Source organism: Pseudonaja textilis, chromosome 3, assembly GCF_049901715.1.
Source record: "Pseudonaja textilis isolate UNSWEBS1 chromosome 3, rPseTex1.2, whole genome shotgun sequence".
Lineage (NCBI taxonomy): Eukaryota > Metazoa > Chordata > Lepidosauria > Squamata > Elapidae > Pseudonaja > Pseudonaja textilis.
Genome location: NC_141992.1, coordinates 23,009,240 through 23,034,355, shown reverse-complemented (window position 1 = coordinate 23,034,355; position 25,116 = coordinate 23,009,240). Strand labels below are relative to the sequence as shown.

Below are 25,116 nucleotides of genomic sequence, written 5' to 3'. Positions count from 1 at the left end.
AGTGGTGAGTATCAGCCATTATAACTAGAGGGGGGCCCACTAATGGAGGTTTAACCAATAATTTAGCATTAATCCCAGTGGTCCAATCTTAATTGTGGGCATCCCCATTCCAACCAAAGGAGGGCAATAGCTTTAAGAATGGCAATGTTCTATTGACTAGGGGAAAATAAGGCACTAGGCCCTTTAATCAGTAACTGACATTTTCAGAGGAAATGAGATGTTTCCTTGGTCCACTCCAAAGAATATATGAATTTTGATCTGAAGCCAATTTATCTACTGTACTATGATGATTCATAAAGGAAAAGTTAAGATACCACTTTTCTTGATTCTGAAACAAGGTGAAATAAAGAAGGGCTGTACATTTAAAAAATTGCCCAAAGTGCAAGAAATCATCCTCAATAGATTCATCATTAGTGAATCTATTTCTGAATTAGGTAAGGCTTATTTCTATGTAATGGAAAACAGTCTATAAAAGTAAGACACTGTGAGGAAGCTGGCAAAAAAATGAGAAAATAGACATAAACAACCAAGATATAGAGATTAAATAAACTGGCAGCTTATATGATAAATGGCAACTTAGTCCAGGTGGCAAGAGGGGGACGAGCGGTCTGCCACCTCCAAGTGGTGTCCCCTGGATGCGCGAAGCCGTCAAACGCTGACCGTAACTGAGAGCAGACCCTCCGACGACAGGCCCACGCGACAGGCCGGCTGGAGTACTCAAATGCCGCATCAACATGATGGAAACGTCCACTACAAAACACACGTCCAATGCTACCGCGTTCGGGGAACCGACGGGCGCAGGAGACCATTGGCCTGCGCCAAAAATCAACGAAATGGTCCACGCGAAAGCACGGCCGTGTGAAAAACGCAAGCGGGGAACAGAGGACTGCCAGGCGCTCAAGGTGGCCACCTGGGCGTGGATTCGCTGACTGGATGCTCGACCGAGATCGTCAGGGCCATGCGGGACAGGAAGCTGGACATCTGCTGCCTCCAGGAAACTCGCTGGAAGGGCAACAAGGCTACGACTATAGACGGCTACAAGATCATATACACCAGCTGTAAGGAAAACCGCGCGGTGTAGCTGTGGTTGTCAGTCCAAGCTGGCAAAGTTCCGTCGCAGAAGTTAAGCACCTCACAGAACGACTGATGATAATCGTCGTAGCGACCGAGAGGCAGCGCCTGCTACACATCTTGTCCGCCTCGCCCCTCAGACCGGATGTCACGAGGAGGAGAAGGATACCTTCTGGGAACTGCTCGACATCCAACTCAGGCAGATCCCACACGAAGACGACATCATCATCTCGGGCGACCTGAATGGTCATGTAGGGCGGGACAAAACGGACACCAGTGCCACGGTGGGCACGGCACAGGCGATCTGAATGAGAATGGCCAGAGGATCCTGGACTTTGCCGACTCCCATGATATGACCATCACGAATACCTGCTTCATTAGGCGAGAATCTCAACTCCTCACCTACCATAGCAGAAACGGGAGCCACCACACACAGATCGACTACATCATCGCACGACGAAGAGCCGCTAAAAAACGTGCTCAACGCCAAGGCGTACCCGTGCGAATCGAGCAGTCAGCACAGGCCGCTGATGGCGAAGATCAGGATCAGCAAGCCCAAGACCAGGATTGACAAAAGAAATGCAGACCAGCCACGAATCAAGTGGTGGAACCAGAAGAAGATGGCGGGACCCCTCATCAAACCGGAGCAGTTCCCGCAGATGGTCGACGGGCCACAGGAAGCGTGGTCCATGCTGAAGAGCACTGTTCACACTGCCGGCTGCCAACAGCTTGGTTGCACCAAGCCAGGACGGAGACGCATCGAACGAGATACATGGCTCTGGACACCGGAAGTACAAGATGCCGTACACCTGAAGAAAGCGGCTCTACAAGGCCTTTCTTCAGGACAAGACCAGCGAGAAGCTCTGCGATGGCAAGGCGGCCAAAAAGGCAGCCAAGAAAGCAGTAGCGACAGCCAGAAGCTCCCACTCACGATGACATCTACGAGAAGCTGAACACGCGAGAAGGCGAGAATGAGATCTACCGCCTAGCCAAAAGCAGACACAGGAAGACCCTGGACATTGACCAGTTTCATGGGATCAACGACGAAAGGGGAAATTTGATCGTCAACCCCAGAGACGCTGCGGAGAGGTGGCGGCAATACTTGAGAAGATCTCCACCGAGGAGTTCCCACACCCACGAACCCGCGAGGTGACCCAGTTGAAGGCCCAGTCTCAGGCATTTATGCCAGCGAGTCGCCGACGCCATCAAGGCCATGAAAAAGCGGTAAGGCAACAGGACCAGACGACATCCCTGCCGACTTCTGGAAAAAGGCACTACCGGGCTCGGCATTGTGGCTGTGCGAGCTGTTCAACAACATCGTCTCCACGGGAAAAGTGCCACACGACTGGTACCGCAGCACCACTGTTCTGATCTGGAAGGGAAAGGGCAGCCCAGCGGACTGCTCCAACTACAGACCGGTCAGGTTACTGTCACACACTATGAAGATCTTTGAACGCGTCCTTGATAAGCGCATTCGGGACACCGTCGACATCAGCGTCAACCAGGCTGGATTCATCAAGAACTGCGGCACCACCGACGCCATCTTCGGTGTGCGGATGCTGATGGAGGCTCACAGAGAGAAGAAAATCCGCTCCACACCGCCTTCCTAGACTTGGAAAAGGCCTTGACCGAGTCCCGCACGATCTCATCTGGTACGCACTGCGACCACGGCGTGCCTGAGCTGCTCGTACAATGGGTCCAACTCCTATACAGATGTCACAAAAGCCGTGTAAAAGCGGCAGCTGGGATATCAGAGGAGTTTAATATTACCGTCGGCGTACACCAGGGCTCTGCCTCTCACCACTGCTGTTCATTCTGGTGATGGACACAATTACACACGACCTGTACACGCCCGCCCCATGGACGCTGCTCTACGCCGATGATGTGTTCCTGGCCAACCTGTGCAAGGCTGAACTAGAGCACCGAGTTCAACAGTGGCACGACCGCCTCGAGCAGTTCGGGCTCCGGCTGAACCTAAAGAAGTCCGAATACCTGACCACTGACAATGAAATGACAGGCTCCATCCACGTGAACGGGCAGGAGCTACCGCGCGCCTCCACCTTCAAGTACCTGGGAACTACTCTTGGGGAAGAAGGCCTACTACAAACTGAGGTGGCAGCCAGGATCAATGCAGCGTGGGGCAAATGGAAGTCCGTCACGGGCGTCCTCTGTGACAAGAAGATGCCGATGCGCCTGAAGGCGAAAAATCTATAACTCTGTGGTGCGCCCGCAGCCATATACGGCGCAGAGTGCTGGCGGCGACCAAAGAAGTCGAAAGCAGACTCCAGATAATGGAGATGCGAATGCTCGATGGTCGGTAGGCCTCACCCTACTCGATCGCGTCAGGAACGAAGAAGTGCGTAGACGGTTCAACGTCGTGCCCATCCCCACGGTCATGAGGCAGTCCCGGCTACGATGGTTCGCCCACGTGAGCGCGCCAAGGAAGAATCCATCATCAAATCTGTAATGAAGGTGACTGTCGGAGGAGCGAGACCGCGTGGTAGACCTAAACAACGCTGGATGGACACGATCAAGGCCGATCTAGAGATCGCGAAGGCAGACCCGACACACGTGGCAGACAGAGAGGTGTGGAAGTAGTACTCAAGGACATTAGCGGACCTCGCCTGAGCGAGACAAACGCTGAAGAAAAAGAAGAAGAAGAAGTCCAGGTGGCAAGAAATCTGAGAAGCATTTCAAATCTTTCAAAAAGTTAATTAACTTATTGCAAATTGGGGTGGGAAATTTTTTTTTTAGTTTTGAAAGAGTTGTACTTATCTCAGGCTAGATTAACATCAGTTTAATAAAATTTGCATAGCTTGTGCTTCCTTCAATTTCCTCAATGGTGTAGGGCTTGACAATAACATTGTCTGTAGCTCCAGAATCCATCAGCTCTTAAAGTATATTATACAGTAAATCTTAACTTCTAGATGTCTCCCTTTCAGACTCTAGGGAAGGATTGAATATTTTCCTACAAGTCAGGTTTGCAAATGCCTTCCCAATCTATATATACAGCATATCACTGTTGATTCAGAGCAAGGACATTTTGCAGGACACCCTCATACAAAATGGCCTAAAGTCTTGCAGTATAGTACAAATGAAGACCTTTTGAGCAATGGCATTTTTTTTGTAGTTATCTATAGAATATTGTAGAAGGGGCAAAGTGGCCTAGGGGTTAAGAAGCTGGGCTTGTCAAGCAGAAAATTGGAAGTTCAAGACCCAAGTACTATGTTATGGACTGAACTCCCATTTTTGCCCCAGCTCTTGGCAATCTAGCAGTTCAAAGGAATGCGAATACCAATAGTCAAATAGGTACCATTTCAGTGGGAAGGAAACAACATTCGGTGCACCTTGGCCTATAGCCACATGACCATGGAAGCGTCTTCGGACAATACTGGCTCCCTCAGCTAGGAAACTGTTAAGGTAAAATGTCAAACTGCTTTATTACATAAGAAAACATTGATATTGCCGTCCCTCATGTTAAGCATACAAGTTCCATGATGCATCATTGCACATTCCCCTCCCACCAGGTATAAAAAGTACTTATTTTTTGGTTTTGTGCGCTCTCTCTCTCATCTCCCCCCTGGAAGAATGATGTACCTAAGGGAGACCATAGATATAATGTAAGTTTACATTTCTACAATAAAAGAATTACTCTGACCATAAACATTTTTTAAAGTTAATTTTGGCTAGATCCATTAAGGGTTATTAACAGAAACGTATTGTTTCCTAGAATCAGACATAACCAGGCAGGGATATTGTTACCTTTTTATGGGATATTGTTGGCGTCTAGCTTTTTCTGAAGTTTCTGCAGAGTAGACAGAGAAGAAATGAGAAAAAGTAATTGTGTCTTTCCATAGCATGCCTCAGTTGTTTGGAATCTTCTGTTGTCTGATTAGATGGATTATTAAAAGTAGTTTTCAGCCTGGTCATAAAGTTAACATTAGAGAGCCCATATGGTGGTCTTCCCAGCTCCAGTCAAGAGCTTAGATCTAAATCCTACTCTATGGAACAGTGGTCCCCAATCTTTCTAGCACCAGGGACTGGCTTCAGGAGGAAATCTGTCTTCCATGGACTGGGATGTGGTGGTGGTTTCACACGCCACCTAGACCCATGCATGTGGTAACCAGGAAGGTGTAAGTTCTAGTTCTGCTTTAGGCCTGAAAGCCAGATGGATGATTTTGGACCAGTCCAACTCTGTCAGCCCAACTCATTCAAAGTTTTTATTGTGTGAAAATATGATGAGAATTGAGTATTAGGTATGATGAGAATGGAGTATTTATCTTATAAAAATAAGATAAGCAAAATAAACAAACAAATAAATAAATAAGCAAGCTTTACAGTACAATCACTATTCAGTTTTTTGAGCTTCTTTCTTCTACCCAATTTACAAGAAGGGATAAAAGAAATTCTCTTTTGTGCAGAAGATGTAGTTTTGATTTGTTCTTTGTTTAGATATTTATTTTAACTATTTTATTTTATTTATTTATATCCTGCCTTTATTTTGAAAAATGACTCAAGGCAGCAAACATACACAATATTGGCCTGATCCTGTATCAGCTTGCTTACTTTTTACCATATAAAAACATTTTTTCAAAATCATTATCTGTAGGCATTTCAACTGTTATAAATATTATTTAAGGGCAAAAATCTCCCCAACATCCAACAGGACATTAATAAAACCACCCACTCCAAAAGACCTTTCTCAAACACTAATCTCTACCTTCCAGCTGGAACCCTAAATAAATGGGTCTTTAGGGTTTATTAAAAGCTGACATGATAAAGTGTAGAGGTTGTTATTTGCACCCTTAGTGTCAAACTCCATCTGTTTGATATGTTCACAAGCTGCATATTCTGCTGAATGTCTGGTGCAAATTAAAGCAATCTACGTAATGTTAATTATGTTTGTGATATGACCTAAATACAACTCCCCCTACAAACTATTCCCTTATTTCTACAATGGTAAAATAAAGGTATGTATGTGTATGTGTGTATCTATCACTCTATTATCTTTAATAAGTAATTTTGCAGATAAAATCCATCAATTTTCTATCCCTTGTAACTATGCAACTACATGTAAGGAAGGAATATAGTATCAGCTGCTTATTCACAATCAATTTTTGACGGCTAAAATCTCAGCTATGATGTCTGTACTGAAGGGGAAGTAATATCATAAGCCCATCGCAGCCATGTTATTTTCCATTTAGCAACTGCAGCATTTAGCAACAGTGTTGTGGGTTCCACTTGTGGTAACTTCAAGGTAGTGAAGACTACCTTGTATAAGCAATTGCAATTTGTAGATTAGATCAATAGAGTGCTTTCCTCCTCTTATTTTTTTTTATAAATTTTTTATTAATTTTCAATAAAAAAACAGATAAACAAAACACAAAACGTGGAAACATAAAACTTCTTTTTGGAAAGCAGCTTAATCCCGGGTTAAATCTTTTTGTACAGACATAAATCAAATTCATGCTCACCTTATATACGATTTCATATCTTATTTACCATTCTATATTTTCTATATGGCTTCTCCCCTCTTTTTACTCTCTTAATTCTATTTGATTTATTTCATCTCAATTTAAATCATTATACTTGTATCTTTTGTCCGTTCTTTTTCAATTGTCTATTTATCTTTTCTCTTTAACACAAAATTTCTCCTGTAGTCACTGATTGAAGTGTGATGCCTTTCTATCTTTCCCCTAAGTTTAACACTTAAAATAATATATAATTTCCATTCTGATTCTGCTTAGTACATTCTACGTACTACAATTTAAAATAAGAAAATAATAAGTTTATAATATAGTTAAAACAATGATCCATAGCAAATTAAACTCTATCATTAAATCTTAGACATTTTACACATTCCCTTTAATATTTTATTAAATCATATAATATTCCAATTTTCTAACTATTTCAAATACAAATACTACAATACAGTCTTATGTACTTTTGCAGAGTCTCTTTTTTAATTGTATTTTACCCTTTGTCTCTGAAAAGAAAACTGTTTTTTAATATCTTGTTCAAGCCTTTATAACTTCTCTTCCCTTTTTCCCTTCTTTCTTATCGAATCTAGCCTTTTTACCCCCCCATCTCTTAATCTCCACCCTCTTAGTCTCCCCTTTCTGTTGTATTCCTCTTTTCTGTTGCTTTCTGACATTGTATCGGTTTTTCACCTTATTTTTCCCTTTTTTGGTTGTTTTTTTAAATCTTAAATTCTCCATTCTCTTTCCCTTTTCTTCCTCAACTAAAGTTGTTTGTTCATTAAAGATGGCTTCTTCTTCTTCATCCCAGCCTTCTTGTTGTAATTCCTGGTAGGTAGAAATCGCCATTTCTAAGAAGTGAAAAACAGATCCAGAAGAGCCCTTCCCTTCTTGTTCCTCTTCTAACTTTTTGAATTCCATTTTCAATTCTTCAACAGATAAATGCCATTGTGAGATTTTTTTTAAACAATCCAAATGTTTTTAGTCTTTCAAAAAATAGTTTCCAAAAGTCCTAAAGTCACCAAGCAATCCAAATCAACACAAGCTGTTTCATTTAGCACTTTCTCCTTTTTATACTTTCTCTTCCTGGGGTAGAATTCAATTGCAAAGTTCCAAAATGTATTTTTTAGAAGTCTTATTACAGTTTATCTCTGATCTTATAAGCTCCAAGCAGTCTCCTCCAGCAAAGTCTTAATATAAATTCTTTACCTCTCCCTTCCCACTTATAGCAAAAAGATTTTAATTTTTTAATTCCAATGTTCAGAAATCTTTAATGTCCTCTTGGCTTTAATTTTCAAATTTAATTACCTTCTGTTGCCAAAACGGGTTTTTCTGATTTCCATCTGCTATCTCCGTAGGGAAGGAGAGTGAAAAAAAAAAAACCTTTCCCTTTTCACTTTCATCCGCCACTTTTTACGATCTCTTAGGGAACAATGTATCTTTAAGAAAGTTGAATTTCCAGGGTATTTAGATGTTACTTATTGTCCCGGTTCAGCCAAAAACTTTCACTTTCTCAGCTTCCTCCTGCACATTCTTGTCCAGCTGAAAGCTTCTTTGTGGCGGTCATTGCTGACTGCTGCTCCACCGCCTTTGGAAAAGGGAGTTAAGCCGGCTGAGGAGGGGGGTTGCGATTCCCCCGGACCCGTGCCCGGATCTCCCCTGTCTTCAGTTACCTCTATGGGGTAACTATAGCCTCCAAATCCAACTGGATCGGGGGCACTCCAGCAGCGAGCACAGCAGGAACTGCACATGATGGCGGATTCCTGCCGCCACCGAAGCCTTGCAAACTGGAAGTCTGCTTTCCTCCTCTTATTCTAAGATGTAAGGTAATCTATTTCCAATATAATCAAACCAGGGAATAGAAAAGAGAGGATTCAAATATTTTCAAAGAATGTTTAGTGGCAATACTGATTAAAAACATGCTGATCAGTGGTGGGATTCAATTTTTTTTACTACCAGTATTGTGGGTGTGGCTTGGTGGAACGTTGCAGAGGAAGGATACTATAAAATCTCCAGTCAGAAGTGGTATTTGCCAATTCTCCAATCTTCTCAAAATTTCCGCTACCGGTTCTCCAGAACCGGTCAGAACCTGCTGAATACCACCTCTGATGCTGATAAATACTCAGTTTTGAGTAACACTGCAAAATCTAAATGGACAATATCTTCTAAAGAGCAGCTAACATTGCAACTGGTTAGCATGAAACAAAGACTTTTAATTGATCACTGTTTTCACTGATCTGATTCTGAATCAGAAAAAACTATGTATGTTGCTCAAAATATTAGATGTAATTCTAGAAACACACAACGAACAAGGCATTTCATCCATCTGGATATGTTAATAATCTTCAGAAAGATATAAATAGATAGGATGTTTACTCAGAACCCTGGCATTGCAAATAAAACCATTTTAGTGCAAAAAGGACAAACTGGATCTTTTAAGGATTGTTTTCAAGAGACATATAAGAACAAATTCCAATTCAGTGAAATATACATAGGGTTAAATCTATCTGGTCTGGCAGAACCAAAATGGTTCTGAATGACTTCTATTAGAGACGAAAGTACTAACTTACAGAGATTCCATCTACATAGAAAAATATTTTCCCTTTAAAGAAGTGTTTGAGTTTCTAACAATGATCATCTCTCTGAAAACAGTGAAGAATTTCTATATAGAGCTAAATTTTTATCTTTAGTTTTGCAGTTGGTATAAGTTACAGAGTTTCTACAGACTGCACAGACTTTTATCATTAAATTTATGAAGCTGCTTCATGGAGTATATGGCAAGGTTGCACCTCTAACCTGGCAATTGAATCCCTTCTACAGTATACCACTAATGGAATAAGAATTTCCATTTTCATGAAATAAGAGTTAAAATCCTTGTGAATGCAAATGACTTTGTTGCTGAGAAATCAAGGCTCTGCATTACACACTAAACAATGTTCAGCTGCCATCAACTGGTTCAGTCTAAATTTAAATTGTGAGCACCTTCTCACATAAATGAAAGTTGAAAAGTCAAATCCTATCAGCACTCTTCTTCATTCAAAGAGATCTGACAACCCTCAAACCTGGAGAGGCTTACAAATACTTGGGGTACATCATGGGTTTTCAGATTAGTTGGACATTCAAAATTACTGTCCACCCTATGCAGATATTGGAAATGTTGATATGCCATTTCTACTGCTGTTTTCAATACTGTTCCACCCTCAAAAGACTTTAGCCACATAGCTTAGCAATTAATAAACAATCTTATATAGATGGAACAGACAGCTATATTAAGAAGGTATCTCTGTGTCCTTTGATGAGCTACTAATAACACTCCTTGCAACCACAAATGACAAACTAGCTGACACAGGAGACATTGCAATAAACATTCCTATGTTCTTCTTCTTCTGACCAGATGATACAGGAAATCCATTATGTGAGTGACGCTGGTTTGAAACAATTTGAAGAGACCCTTTTTGAGAGAATCTGATCAAATACTTATGTAGCATTCCAGTAAATAAATTCATCTCTAATGGTGGTGGCTTTACTTCCCTTTTTACTCACAATCCCAGACAACAAATGCATCAACTAAAAATGAGCTTGAGATGAAAATGAATGTCTAGCATCTATGGAAACTACACAAATCTAGAGTCCTTCATTTGTAAATCAGGGAAGTCTCTTTCAGAATTGGCCCTGAAAAAGCCAGTCAAGTGAAATTTAAAGAAAAAATATGTAATACACTGACTCCAACTGCAATGGACTATGTATACAGGCCATATGTATCTAAGCAACTTTTATACAAATATATTTTCAGGCCAGATGTGTCCCTAGCTAAGAAATTTTTAAAAATTCAGAAGTACATAGATTTACCCATGCTTATACATACGGAGTTTTATTGAAGTCTCCAAATTAGGAAAAGAGGAATAATTCACTTCTTCTGTGGTCTGTTTGGATTTTATATCATGGGAGAGCAATATATCATATGTTATAGACATGCTGCTAGGCAAGAATCCAAAGAAAATTTGAACAGATGCCACAGTTGGCTAGTAATGAATTTAAAGTAGTTAACTTTGTTTTCTGCTTGAACATCAAAATGCAATAATATAGTAAGTTGTTGTTGTTTGTTGTTGTTGTTATTATTATTACCTATTCAGAACAATGTGAAATTAGAGCTGTCAGTTCTTTAGACTGTGTTGGCCTTCATGCACACTGAGTTCTTCCCAAGAATCCATGATATTGTAATGTATCCACACAGTCTATACGCAAATCCAAACTGTGGTCTTTTGCAGTTGACAGAAGGAAATATTGTCAATGCACAAATTTTCCAAGTTCTGTCTTTTACATAATCAGCACACTTCTTCAACTATTTGTTTGACTTGAAGTAAACAACTACGTACATTTCTGCAGGACAGGTATAATCTATCAATATTACTATTCAGTTCAGTTTGTGTCCAATCAATAATTCCAGCAGTATACTATATCACAGGTATGGTCAAGGTATTGATGGCTTTCATGATGTGTTCACTGTTCACTTAAATTTTGTCCCTAATTCATTCATAAGGGTCAAAATTTAAATAATTAAAGATGTTTTAAACAGTTTCAACGAACAATTCCCATTCATTCATTCTTAGGTACCATTCCATTACCAGGCTAATCAGACACTGGTTAGGCTTTTGGCAACAAATCAGCAATCTGAGTCAGAAGTCTGACTGTCAGGACTCCATCCTTCTTTTATAGCATTCATAGATTCATGAACATGGCCCCTAAGTAAATTTTCTCTTCTCCAGCAAAATTTACTGTTAAGCAGTTTGTCTGTAAATGCATACTCCTTTTTCTGATGGAATGTGGTGTTATTTCTAGATACTCACTCACCTAGATGTTTTCCTGTTTCTCACTGTCTTAGAGTGATTGCTCTTTCATTGGTGTAAATTGTTGTCTACCTGCCCATAATCACAAATGGTATTTCAGGTCATTTATAACAAACTCAAATATCTTGGTCTTTAACTGATGAATTTTTAGATTCATATTATACAATCTATCTAATCTTCATTATAAATTATTTGAGTTCTCAAGCAACAAAATGGTATTGTGTTAATGCTGTACAAAATGATATGTATAGTAAGATTCCCCTTCCAACACTCTTTATCATAAGAATTATGTGAATTTCGTTGTATGTATATACTGTGTATATTCGTACAATGATAATAAAGTATTATTATTTATTTATGTTCATTATCACACATATACTGCCGTTGTGTACATGCATCCTGATGTCTGACACAAATATTCAAGGCATTTCCATACTCATGTCGTCATCTGCATTCCATCATTTGCTCTCCCATTACTCTCATGAAGATGATATATGACCATATTCAAGCACACATTCCATAGTTGAAGCCTATTCACTCAATAAACATACAAGCACATTTCTGTCTAATCTTTTGGTTATATTTGGTCCACGTGCCTTTTATCAAACATAAATCATTTTCCAAATTTAGTCACTGTCAACTAATTAACAGGATAAAGCATCAGAATCATATTTATTTATATCTATTTATTTATTAGATTTATTTGCCGTCCACTTTCAAAGTGACTAAGGGCTATGATTAGAGTGGCTATGTATTAGTATATTGTGAGTAGAATTAGAGTGGCTATAGAAGGTTTAAAAGCTGCCAGAAATATTTTTAATTTCTATTTGTCTTTCAGCATAGTATGTTCATGCTATTCTAAGGTACATACAGTATTCTGACACATGCCAGGATAGACCAATATAAGATTTTTTTTCTTAATTTAATTTATTCTAATTTAAACTATTCAAGATGCTGTCTTATTCCATTATACCACAACTAGTCTTAATTTATTTTTAAAAGAATATGTAATATACAATATAAATCTACAGTTAATGAAAGCAAAGCCTATAATGAAAGTAAATGTGTTATTACTTCAACCATAGAATTTAAAACAACTTACTTTTATTAAATTGGTTGCTAAAAGAAAGAATGACTTACTTTAAGGAAAAAGCCACATCATTCCTTTGTTATTTCCAGAATTATTATATGATACATACGCACCTTAAAATAAAAAGAAAAAAATATTTAACATATCTCTGTTTATCTTTTAATGATACTGGTAATAATTTTATTATCACTTTAACACAATTTTTATTATTATTTAATTTCGGTGTTAATTTTTTTCCACTTTTTGAGACTTGTTTCCTGTGGTAGCAGTGAACTAGGTTTATCCGATTTTAGAAAGCAAAGCAGGGTTGGTTTTAGTTAATATTAGGATGAAAGATCGTCATTAAATTATAGGATAGTCAGGTAGATTGGAAAATCTGAAAAACATTCTAGAATAATTCTGTTGCAAACTATTTCCATTTTGTTATCAAGTAATTAATTTGTATGTATTACCAGAAGTCAGGCTCATCTCAAAGGGAACTTGACTTTACACTTTTCTCTTCTTTTGCTGATATTGGTTTAAGAGATATACTCTTTAAAATAAATATTCAGATATGCCATAAAATAAGAATTCATCAGTAATGCTTAGCTGCTATAAACCCAATTTTTACATAACATATTTAAGAGATACAGCCTTAGCATATTTTCAGATATTGCATAAGTGAAATGGAACTACAGAAAATAGAAAATTTCAGTTCTCTGCCTCAATTTACTTCGGACATTTTAGATTCACAAATAATGAGCAGGTGGTGTTTTATAAAGAAAAACTCCAACCTCTAATATGGTATCATATTTACTTCCAAGAACGTCTATGGATCACAAAAAGCCTCCACAGGCATTCTTTAAAATATAAGGGCATTGGGTTATTGCAGTTCCAATCCATTTTTTTTTTGGGGGGAGAAAAAGATGAAACCAAATACAAGATAGAACTCTAAGGACTAGAAGACAGCAATTTGACCCATCTGGCGCTTATATTTTGTTATCATCATTCACTCTGGTAACTGTACTAGGAACTCGCAATCCTCCCTTAAGATGTCTGCAACAGGCTATCTGAATAGGAAAATACCTTTTTTGGGGGGGGGGGAAGACTGCACATGTGCAGAATCCTCTTAACTATTGGAATAACTAAGTGAAGCAGACAAAGGGATTGGGGCAAGTTGCTTTATGATAGTTTTGTCAAAGCGAAGATAAGTAATTTAACTCAAATTGGATTGCTGGTCTCTTTGAAGATATATCTGCGTAGTTTTCTTGGCAATGATATAAAAGTCATTTGTCATTATCTTATTCCAAAATTGTTTTTAAGTTGCTATACACCTTTTTAAGTCTAGCCTATACACCTTGCAATTTCCCACCAAGTATTAACCAAGATCAACCTTGCTTAGCTTCCAAGTCCTTACAAGTTTAGTCAAAGCACAATCCAAAATGTTTTCTAAAATACAATATAAATAGAAGACTGTATCCAGTTTCTCCTTATAATTGTAAAATAGTTTAAAATTAGTTAGATTTGAGGATGATGAATCAAAGTAGCCTTGAAGAGTGCTAGCCACCAGATGACTGTGAGGAATATAAATCCTTCCATTCTCCACCATTCATTAAGACCTGAAAAAGCTTCTTGGATGAGAAGCAAAACATCTTCAACAAAGGCAAGAAGTCCAGTTGCCTTTTGAAAAAGTACCTTTGGGACTCAAAGGTAATCAGCATCGTATACTAAGACCATTATTAAAACAATCCAAAGGTACTGCTCTAGCTAATTAGCATTTTATATTTGTTCATTACTTTTCCATTACATTCAGAATGATATTTGAGACAGTAAATGAAGCATAGGAATAGGCTTAGGAAGCAAATTATTATTAATAATCATAATCATAAAGCAAATTATTGCTTTATTATTAGAATATTTGTCTCACTCTTGTGAAGAAAAAGTTTCCATAACAGCTGAGAAATATTACTCCTTTATCCTTTGATTTCTTTATTGCTTAATGGATAAACTGAAAACCTCTCCTGTCTAAAGTACTAGCTAGTGGGGTTATGCATTTTATTTATTATAGGTCTGGAATTAAGAAAACAGGATCAAGAAAACAGGATCTCCCCCAACCCCTCCAGCCCTACAGATAACAGTCTGTAGAGCTGGCAGCAGACCACCTAACAGCTTCAATTTAATTTTCCTGCGATGCAAAAGGGAAAAGAAAACCAAATTAAGCTTTTCACTGCTTTAAAAGCTTATTCCCACTATATATGGTTTTCTAGGAGGACTACATTTATGCAGATAAAAAAACGGAGTGGGCCATCCAATTCAAACATTTAATAATTTAGAGACTTGCTACTATAGATGAAATCATGACAGAACTGAAAATATTTACTGACAACAATTATAGTACTCAAACTTAAAATTCTGATAACTTGCAATATACAGTATATATAACCCTGGAGCTGAATACAAATTATTATTATTTAGCAATAGCACTTAAGACTTTTATATTGTTTCATAGAACTTCACAGTCCACTCTAAGCAGTTTACAGAATCAGATTATTGCCCAACAATTTAGGTCCTCATTTTACCAACCTCAGAAAAATGAAAGGCTGAGTCAACCTTGAGCCAGTAAGGATCAAACATCTGGCAGAATTAGTTTGCAATACTGCATTCCAACCATTGCACCACTACTTATATATATACACACACAGACACACACACATACATATATACATATACATATACACACACACACACACACACACACACACACACACACACACACACACACATATATATATATATATATATATATATATATATATATATATATATAATTATATGTGTTCTATGCCAAAATGTATTGATATTGTTCAACAGTTTGGTAATTTAGCTTATTCCATTAGTGGAGCAAATCTCATATATTTCTTGCAGGCTCCAATGATTCTATGTAAGTTTTTAGTAATTAGACTTTCATTTGTTACTTGAATTCACTTACATATCTGAGACTAGCTAATAAAAAGGAACTTATATGCAATAAATTAGTCATTCTTATGTACCTGCAATATATTACTGAGCTGATGAGTTCAGTTCATTAAGTGGAAAAGGATTGCTCATAAGGGACAGAATAAAGATTTCCAAACTAACGAGCCAATAGTTGTCAACTCCTCAGCAGCAGAACTAGGAATAATAGCAATCAGATTTAACAGCCTATGTGACTAGAGAAAAAACTGAAGTAAATCTTGAATCAGAATATTTAATGTTCAGCTTTTGCAGACAAACTATCCACAAACCTACATACAATTGCACACAGAAAAACTTCTTCCTCTCTTCTGAAGCCTTCTCTTTCTTCCAAACAGCTATTGAAGCATCCTGGAGAGCCCAGGAAGCTGCATAGGGGACCAAAAATCAATTTGATCAATAATTCCCATTCGATGAATGGATAGATTTTTTTTAGAAATTATTCCTTGTAATTGCACAACTATAACACAAGACCAAAAAATGGTTTCTTTTAGAAAACCATGGAGATGACTTTTGTAAAAATGTTTAAAATCTATTACAAGTGTTGCTATGGGGCTGACATTTCCTCATATCTACCCATGGGATTTTTTTTATTATACACATAATATACAAATATGTTTGCTGCTTTATCAGCATTATTTACTTACATCTAAAATTTGAAGAGCCCCCCCCCCCTTCCCTGAAAACCCCTGCAAGCAGTATAAATTAGTTGATTGGCTCTGGAACATGAGAACATAGCCTAATTGACTGGTGGTAAATTAGGCCACATAGTTTAATCAGGCAACATAACATGACTGACTGACAGTTCTTATTATCTCTAGCCAGCACAATTTTTAAAAAGTTCTACTGTTTTCTTTTGGATCTAAGACTTAACTAGATAAGGGCATAGTAACTCATGTGGTTAGGACATTGAGTTCGAGGAAGCCCATGTTCAAGACCCAAGTGCTGCTATGTAGCAGAGTGACCTCCTGTCATTCGCTCCAGCTCCTTAATGGGGACATGAAAGAAGCCCCCACAGGCGTTCCTGGGCAACAGTGATGTTATCAGCTAATCCTTTTAACCTGGATATATATATCTATATATCTATATCTATATCTATCTATCTATCTTTGGTTATTCGGGTTTTCTCCCGCGTAAAATTGGAAGTATCTAGGCAATGTTTCGATGAAGTCTCATTCATCATCTTCAGGCTTGTGTCTTCGGCTCTGTGCTTCTCAGAGTAACGTGAGCTTGCAGCTGCGTCTTCCTTTTAACTGCTAGTGGGGGTGTGACTTGATTGGGTGGGGGTTGGCTGTGTTCTGATTGGGTGGGGGTGTGTTCTGTTCAGGTGGGTGCTTGGTTGTGCTCAGGTTAGTCTTAGTTGCTGGGGGATTTGAGATGGTGAGCTGTGATCCTGCTGTTTGGCTTCACGTTCGTGGTCATGCCACATCTTCATGGTGGGCGTCAGTTCGCTTCATGTATGGGTCGGAGGGGTTTGAAGCGGGTACTGACCATGAACATAAAACCAAACAGCAGGATCACATCTCACCAGCTCAAATCCCCCAGCAACTAAGACTAACCTGAGCACAACCAAGCCCCCACCTGAACAGAACACACCCCCAGCCAATCAGAGCACAGCCAGGCCTCCAACCAATGAGAACACACCCCCACCCAATCAGAACACAGCCAAGCCCCCACCCAATCAAGTCACACCCCCACTAGCAGTTAAAAGGAAGCAGCTGCAAGCTCACATTACTCTGAGAAGCACACAGCCGAAGACACAAGCCTGAAGATGATGAATGAGACTTCATCGAAAAGTTGCCTAGTTACTTCCAATTTTACGTGGGAGAAAACCCGAATAACCAAAGATCCACATACAAATACCCGTGAGAACCTCAGAAAATATATATATACTGCTTAACCAACACATATTTCATATACAAAGGACAAAGATACAAACAAATTGAAGGAGCCCCTATGGGATCACCACTGTCACCCGTCATTGCAAACCTGTTCATGGAAGAATTCGAATCCAGAGCCCTGGCCAACGCCATCCACAAACCCAAACTATGGTTAAGATGCATCGATGACACATTTGTGATTTGGCCCCATGGAAAAGAAAACCTAAACAATTTCCTAACACACCTAAATAGCACACATCCCAAAATCAAGTTCACCATGGAAACAGAAACAAACAAACAACTACCATTCCTAGATGTACTAATCTACAAAAAAACAGATGGCACACTAGGACACAACGTATACCAGAAGAAAACACACACTAACCGCTACCTCAACGCCCAATCCCACCACCACCCAGCACAGATAAACTCTGTGGCTAAAACACTTATTACCAGAACCAAACACCTGGCAGACAAGACACACATTAAGACTGAACTATGCACCCTGACTAAGGTACTGACAGCCAACGGCTTCCACAAAAGCAAAATCACTGGCTTGATCCACAAAAACACACTGAGACATAATAGAGACCCAGAAGATGAACAGACCTATGGAACAGCTGTCCTGCCCTACATAAGAGGTACTACAGACAAAATTAGTAAGATACTGCACAGACATCACATCAAGACTGCCTTCAAAACAGACAGAAACATAGCAGCTATCCTTAGAAACCCCAAAGATAAAATTGACCTGGAAAACCAAGGCATATATGAAGTCCCCTGTGCATCATGCCCTGCCACATACATTGGACAGACCAATAGAATAACTACCCGCCTGGATGAACACAAAAATGCAGTCAAAAAGCTGGAACACACTTCCTCCCTAGTCCAACACATGGAAGCCACAGGTCATAGCATCAACTTCAATAGCACCAAAACCCTAGCCATTATAGAAAACCCCAGCCACAGAATCATCAGAGAAGCCATAGAGATTGAAAAAAGACCAGAAAACATGAATAGAAGGGATGATTCCACCAGACTGTCAATCATTTGGAAGCCTGCACTCACAAACAAAAAAATCTCCACACCACAAGCCAGGCAAACACCTGGGCACAGAAAGATCCCCCCTGATACCTCCAGCTCAAACACACCCCAACCAGGCACCCAGATGAAACCTAGCTTCCTAACTAATGATAGCCTTCCATTTACCCGGAGCCAAGCTGCACTAAAGGCCTTCAATAAAGTAACACAATGTTGCCAGCCAATCAAGAGACAAAAAGAGACAAAAAACAGACAGGAGATATTAGAAACACCAATCAAGCAGAACACAGCAAACTCCAAGACCAATAAACACAGACCAAGACTCCCAACCAATCAGGGTGAAGAAAAAACCATTCTGGCACAGCAATAGGCTGCCCCAAATTTAAATCTGAAACCACTATAAAAGCCTGACTCACAGAGGAACACTATAGAGAAGCCTGATGATGGCAGATGAGATTCTGCTGAAACGTTGATACAACTTTAAAGGCACAACTACAATGACGTGGGAAAATACCTGAACAAAGCTGAATGCCATACATACATATACATACATACATACATACATACATATATTCGTAGATTTTCATAGGTACAGGTATGTAGGTCTAGGTGTGTTCAGGTCTTTTCCCATGTAAGATTAAGAGTATCTTGGCGATGTTTCGGTGAGGTCCCACTCGCCATCCTCAGGCTGGTGCTTTCGGCTTCGTGCCAGTGCAAGCAGTGTGTGATCAGAACTGCCGTCTCCCTATAAATACTGGTGGTGGGGGCTGGTGTGCTGGGCTGGTTGGCTGCGCTGCTGCCTCTTGATTGTTGTGGAAATCTCCACAACAAAACTCACAAGGCTATCACACAGCCCATTATACCAACATCAACTCCATCAACCAACCACACATACACATATACACATGCATAAATACATGCAGGAGGCAGTTCCAGAGTATAGTAATTAATTGGAATTGTGGTTTTTGTTTCTCCACAGAACAGGTGGATAACAAAACCAAGACAAATCCCAAGTCATCAAGAATGCTCAGGAGAAAAAGTAAGGAGGACAAATCAAGTAGGTAAAATAGTTTCAGGCATTTCTTACTGATGTGAAAAAACTATAATGAATGTTTTGTTGCTTTCTATTGCCTAAAGCAAGAATATTTTATTCTTTTCAGAATACAAGTTCACAAAGACTACAGAATATATTTTGCTGCAACATCTATTTTTTTCCATTCATCATTTGTTAGGATCTCAAGAACATGTAGTGTATGCAGTGCTGGCACATGCTTAATGATCCTTTTACCAAACAAATGTCTTAAATGTAAATGAAGAAATTAGTTAATATTCATGCTGCTGCTACATTAAATCCATTAATATCACACTGTGTTTCTGAAATGAGGTGGTTTTGTAATAGTAACTTAAAGAGTGCTTTATAACTTGCTGAAGAAAGATCTGAAAGTAGGAATGGCCAAGTCTGCTCCTGCCCCATTTTTAACATGTAAAAAGAAAAGGGTTGTCCAAAGTTAGGAATAGGATTTAATATGAGCAATCCACTTAAATATAAGCAAGTATTACAATATATTTTACTGCAAAAAGTTCTAAATTCACATACAATTTGGGATACAAGGTGGTAATAACTGATCAGAATAAGGATCTCGAGTCTGTGATGAAAAACTCTTTGTACAGTTGCCAAAAGATTAAACATTAGCAACTGCAGAAATTATTTATTATGTCATATACACACACACACATACACACACACACACACACACTCACACACAAATATATGCGCGCGCGCACGCCCACACATTTAGAATTTTGAATGTATGCTGCGGATTATTAGGAAACTATATCATGTTTTTATTAAACTTCAAATCTGAGAACATCTAGAATATAATGCACAATTATAGTAAATACCTCCAAAACATTACTGTTCAAGAGGAACACTTTCCCTATGGAAAAAACATTACTTTTGGTCAGTAAGTTTATAGTTAAATGTGGCTAAGAACATGATAAAAATATATTACGTTACCATACATAACCTTTTGACCAAATATAGCACATTATTTAGCATTAGCTAGCCAGTTTGGTCTAGTAGTTAAGGCTCCAGGGTTGAAAGTGGGAGACTTGTGAATTCAAGTCCCACCTTAGCCATGAAAGCCAGATTGGGTGATTTTAGGCCAGTTACTCTCTCTCAGCCGAACATACCTCACAGGGTTGTTGCTTGGGGGAAAACAGGAGGAAGGTATTTGCTGCCTTGAGTTATTTGCAAAAATAATAAAGGAGAGGATACAAATAAGCAAATAAAGATAACGTCTTAAACTTTCTTTACTTTTGGTTACTGCATTGTATATTGCTCTTATTTTTCAATCTTCCTTTTTTACAAAACAACATTTTCTTTTGTGCCAGAGAGAATAAACTTTGTTATATTGATTTTGGTTTGATTTACTGACTCTCTAAGTCAAAGGACCCAATTTGTAGATCAAGGCTAATGCAAAAAGTTTGCTCAGCCTGGATTTGTCCTTAACAATACTACTAGAGGATTCTATTCCATTGTACTTTCGATTCAAATGTAGTTAGTCAAATTCTTTGTTATTGAACTCTCTCAATATTTGTTGAGCAATCCTTTTGCTAACTATCCAATCATTTGAATTACATCTAGATATCATTTGTTAACCTGCATTTTGTACAAGTGGCGCAAAGTTACAACAGCAGCCAACAGTCAAAAATGCATTGTTGTTTTCGTTTGTGTAAGTCTCAGATACCCTGTATATTACAAGTCATTTTAACTGAGGAAGAGGTGGCCACAGTAAGTATGTGTCCTTCCTTTTCCTGCCACTGCTTTACATTTTTACTACCAAATCTCTTGAGATCAAATGATTTGGAATTCTCACTAAGACTAGAGAAGACAAAGAGGTTTTGCCACTCTTTACCTTAAAGGAAACTGACTGGATGTAGTTTGAGAGCATGCGTTTATTCTTCACAGAATATTTTAACAGCTTTGTTCAAATCTGAGAGAAAGCTAAATGGTAACAAGAACACTTTACAGAGTCACCTTCAGCAACATTCTTGTCATCTTCAACACTCATCCAAAAATGAAAAATGGTTTTGCAATGCATGAATTAAGCTTGTATCAAACTCACCAGATGTATGCCTTTTCTATTGTTCTTGTTGTATCTGTCTCCCTAAAATCCCCAGAGTCTTGTACTATTTTGCTTCTGAACAGAAGGGGTGATGTTTGAGAATCACATTTTTCTTCCTGGTCCTTTTCAGAAAAGAACTGCTAAATTGCAAGCAACTGAAAGCTTTAGTGAATACAATAGAATAGTGCTATATATCGAGAGAAGCAATTTGGTGCAGTGATTAAAGGCATCTTGTAAGGAACTGGGAAAGTTCTAGTCCTACCTTAGTCCCAGAAAACAGCAGAGTGATTGTGGGCCAGCCTCTGCCCCTCAGCCCTAGGATTAAGATGATGGCAAGACATTTCCAAAAATACTGCCAAGAAAATTGCATGATTTGTCCAGGCAGCTGCTGGGAGCCAAAACTGATTTTTAACACACATACATATTAGGAGAGACAATAATTTTATGGCATGATAGCTTCTAGAGACGTTCTCTACCAGCAATGGTGGACCAAGGCTAAGCAATCAGGGTTAATCCACTCACCTCTGATTGATGATATAAACTCAAACCAATTTTATATTTGCAACAGGGAAGGGGAAATTGTTTTTTCAAGAAAGGCACCAGGCACCTTGAAATGATGGCTGCTCCCAAGTGGGCTAGCTTTTTTCAATCCTCCCCAGAAACAAAACCCATTAAGAATACTTGCACATCATTGAAAATTCTGGCTTCCCATGAATGAACAAGTGTACTAGTACACAATCCTCTGCCAGTTCCATTTAAACAAGTTAAATGAACCACAGAAAGCATTTGCAAGATGTCTTGGGATGTGCAAATGACTTCAACAGCCATTTAAGTGGCTTCCATTCCAAAACATTTTTGGAAGCATAAACAGTGGTTAGAGATGCACAGAAGCAGTCAATATCTTATACTTGACAGATGGCAAAACAAAGAGAAAGAAATGATGCATGAATGAATTCTGACCAGAAAGGCAATATAAATTAACACATGCTTTTGGAGACATATTCAGGACCAGGGACATAATAAAGATGAGGTACAAACTGAAGCTGATCACATTCTTTAGAATTTTGACAAACGACTACACTTATTTTATACAGACTGACAAAATGGTTGAAATTATTCAGTGATGAGAGTGAGCACAAATAAACTTATTGATTCATAAATCAAATATGTAAGCCACCCTAGTCAAAGAAATTCTGGGCAGCATATAAAATAAAAACAACATAACATAATACAAATAAAAGAAAGGGGTTGTGCAGAAAATAGGAGAAAGAAGTATTATGTATGTTCATCCCTTTGCATTTTCCTATAAAGTAGTAAAGGTGGGATGAAAATCTAATAAATAAATAATGCTGAGATTAGCACACAAAACCTATTAATAAAATTCCCAAAGCTGCTCACACTTCCTAATGCAATGGCTGGAGGAAAAGCCAAGTTTTCAAATTCACTTTAAAGTACAGTGTTGGGGCAATTCAATTTTTCTCCAGAAAATTAGGGAAGGTCCTTTTTGAAATGCTTTCCATGTACCCTCTATTTGTGGACTGAGATAACACCTGCATGATGGTTTTTTTAGTTTGCAGCTCTTCCATCTGCCTCCCAAGAACATTCCTACATACCAATACACACATTACACATATACCATTATCAATAGTTTTGAAGGGCATCAAGAATCCACAGGAGAAACAACACTATCCAGATTCTGGATATTCTGGTCATAAACCAACTTAATCAATGGTGTCTCTGTGTTATGCCTGAAATCTGATGGAGAAAGGTCCTCTGAAGCTGCAATCCAACTGTCTTCTCAAGAACCTTCCATAAAAGTGAAAGTTTCAAGACTGGATTAAAGTTGTACAGCACCAATCTAGCAATGGCTTGAGAAGGAGGCATACAGTCACCTCCCACCCAGTTCACTCAAAGATGGACCCAAACAAACATACTTTGTTACTCTTATAATATGAAGAAGACAATTACTCCAGATTTCTGCTGAACAAATTCCCTATTTATTCTTGTCATATTTTTACTTCCCCAAAACAAGTTATATGGAAGTATATGTTGAGCTTGAGCTATATACAAAGTTACATTCAACCTCAAATATTGGAGGTATGATTTTTGGCAGCTGGATTGTACTTTGCTACTGCATATAGGCCCAGAAAGGAGATTTCTTGGACAGATCTAAAATCTAACCTATTAACAAGTTTTCAGAAAATCATACTGAATAGGTTTTTTGAAACAACAAACACTGACAGTCTAGCCACAACAACTCCACTGGATACCTTCTTAGCTTGCAGAAAAAAGTATTTTACTTTTCTTCATTGTAATAAGGTTCTTGAATCAATTAAAGAAGATGAATGTCAAAGTCAAAGCTGCATACCTGGCACAGTGTGACATAGAGATGCCATAAACTGCTTATAAGTAATGTAGAAATTATCTTCATTTTGAATGTCTTAAAATTCCAGAAAGAAGCATTCTAAACTAGTGATGGCAAGCCTATGATATGACATTTTAGATGACACATCAGCATTCACCAGCTTCTGACACAACTATTCCCAAAAGCATGCCATGAGATTTTCAGAGTCTATGGAGGCCACGCATAAAGGATGGGATATGTTCTTATGCAGTTTCTGAAGTCATGTGAGAGGTCAGTCTCTCAGGCATCTTACAGAGCTTCTGCAAATCATGCAAGAATGGGGTGGACTTTCACATGGTTTTGGAGGGGGCAGAGGCTGGAAAAGTATTCTCTGAAAATGCTTCAAAGTGACAAAGGCCTCAGCTGTCTCAATTTGTCTGTATTTTTTTAAAAAAAACCAAATGAATATAGGTAGTCTTCAATATACAACCACAATTGAGCCCAAAATTTTGATTGCTAAGCAATTAAGTGACTTGGTTGTAACATGGTTGTTAAGTAAATCCAATAGCTACCTATTGACTTTAGCTTCACAAAAGGTGATCACATGACTCCATGATATTGTAACTGTCATAAATGTAAGTCAGTTGCAAAGCATCTGAATTTTGATCATGTGGTCCATGGGGATGCTGCAAAAGCCATGTGAAAAACAGGCATGTCACTTTTTTCAGTGCCATTGTAACTTCAAAAGGTCACTAAATGAACTATTGTAAGTCAAGGACTATCTGTAGATAAAGATTTGTTTCTCTTTTGTTCAGGGGGAGAATGCGTGTGACACTCCAGCAAATTTTTGACACGTTCGCCATCACTGCTGTAATCGAAACAGCAACTAAAATAAGCAATGTTCAATGCAAGCCTTATGCTGATATAAACAGCAAGCACAGCAATTTCAAGTTGGAGAGCTTTTACTGGACAAGTTGTAAATCTTGAGGCAGGGAGAAAGGCTGGCTATTTAGTCAGTGAGAATGAAACAGGAGAAGTTGCTTGCCTTGTAATTACATCTATTGTAGCAAGCTAGGAGAGTTCAGAGGCAAGAATACTGAGATAATTGTTCAAGGCAACCCATAGGCTGAAGCACCAGAAAGTTGTATGAAAGCTGATATGGAAGTTGAAAGATGTGATTGCAAGGCAAGAAACAGAAAGTATCTAGAGAGGAGCATTGAAGGAAGACAGGTCTGGAAATAAGAATG

The 25,116-nt window shown here is 38.7% G+C and overlaps 1 protein-coding gene across 4 annotated transcripts in view; it reads right to left on the bottom strand.

Moving 5' to 3' along the window:
• SULF2 (sulfatase 2) overlaps window positions 1-25,116 on the bottom strand; it is a 265,704-nt gene that overhangs the window by 226,898 nt on the left and 13,690 nt on the right. Inside the window, exon 2 of one of the 4 annotated variants that reach the window (XM_087929027.1) lies at window positions 12,536-12,598. The exons of the other annotated variants lie outside the window; for them this stretch is intronic. The gene's annotated coding sequence lies outside the window, so the exon portion shown is untranslated. The remainder of the gene's footprint in view (window positions 1-12,535; window positions 12,599-25,116) is intronic. 4 annotated transcript variants of the gene reach the window in all.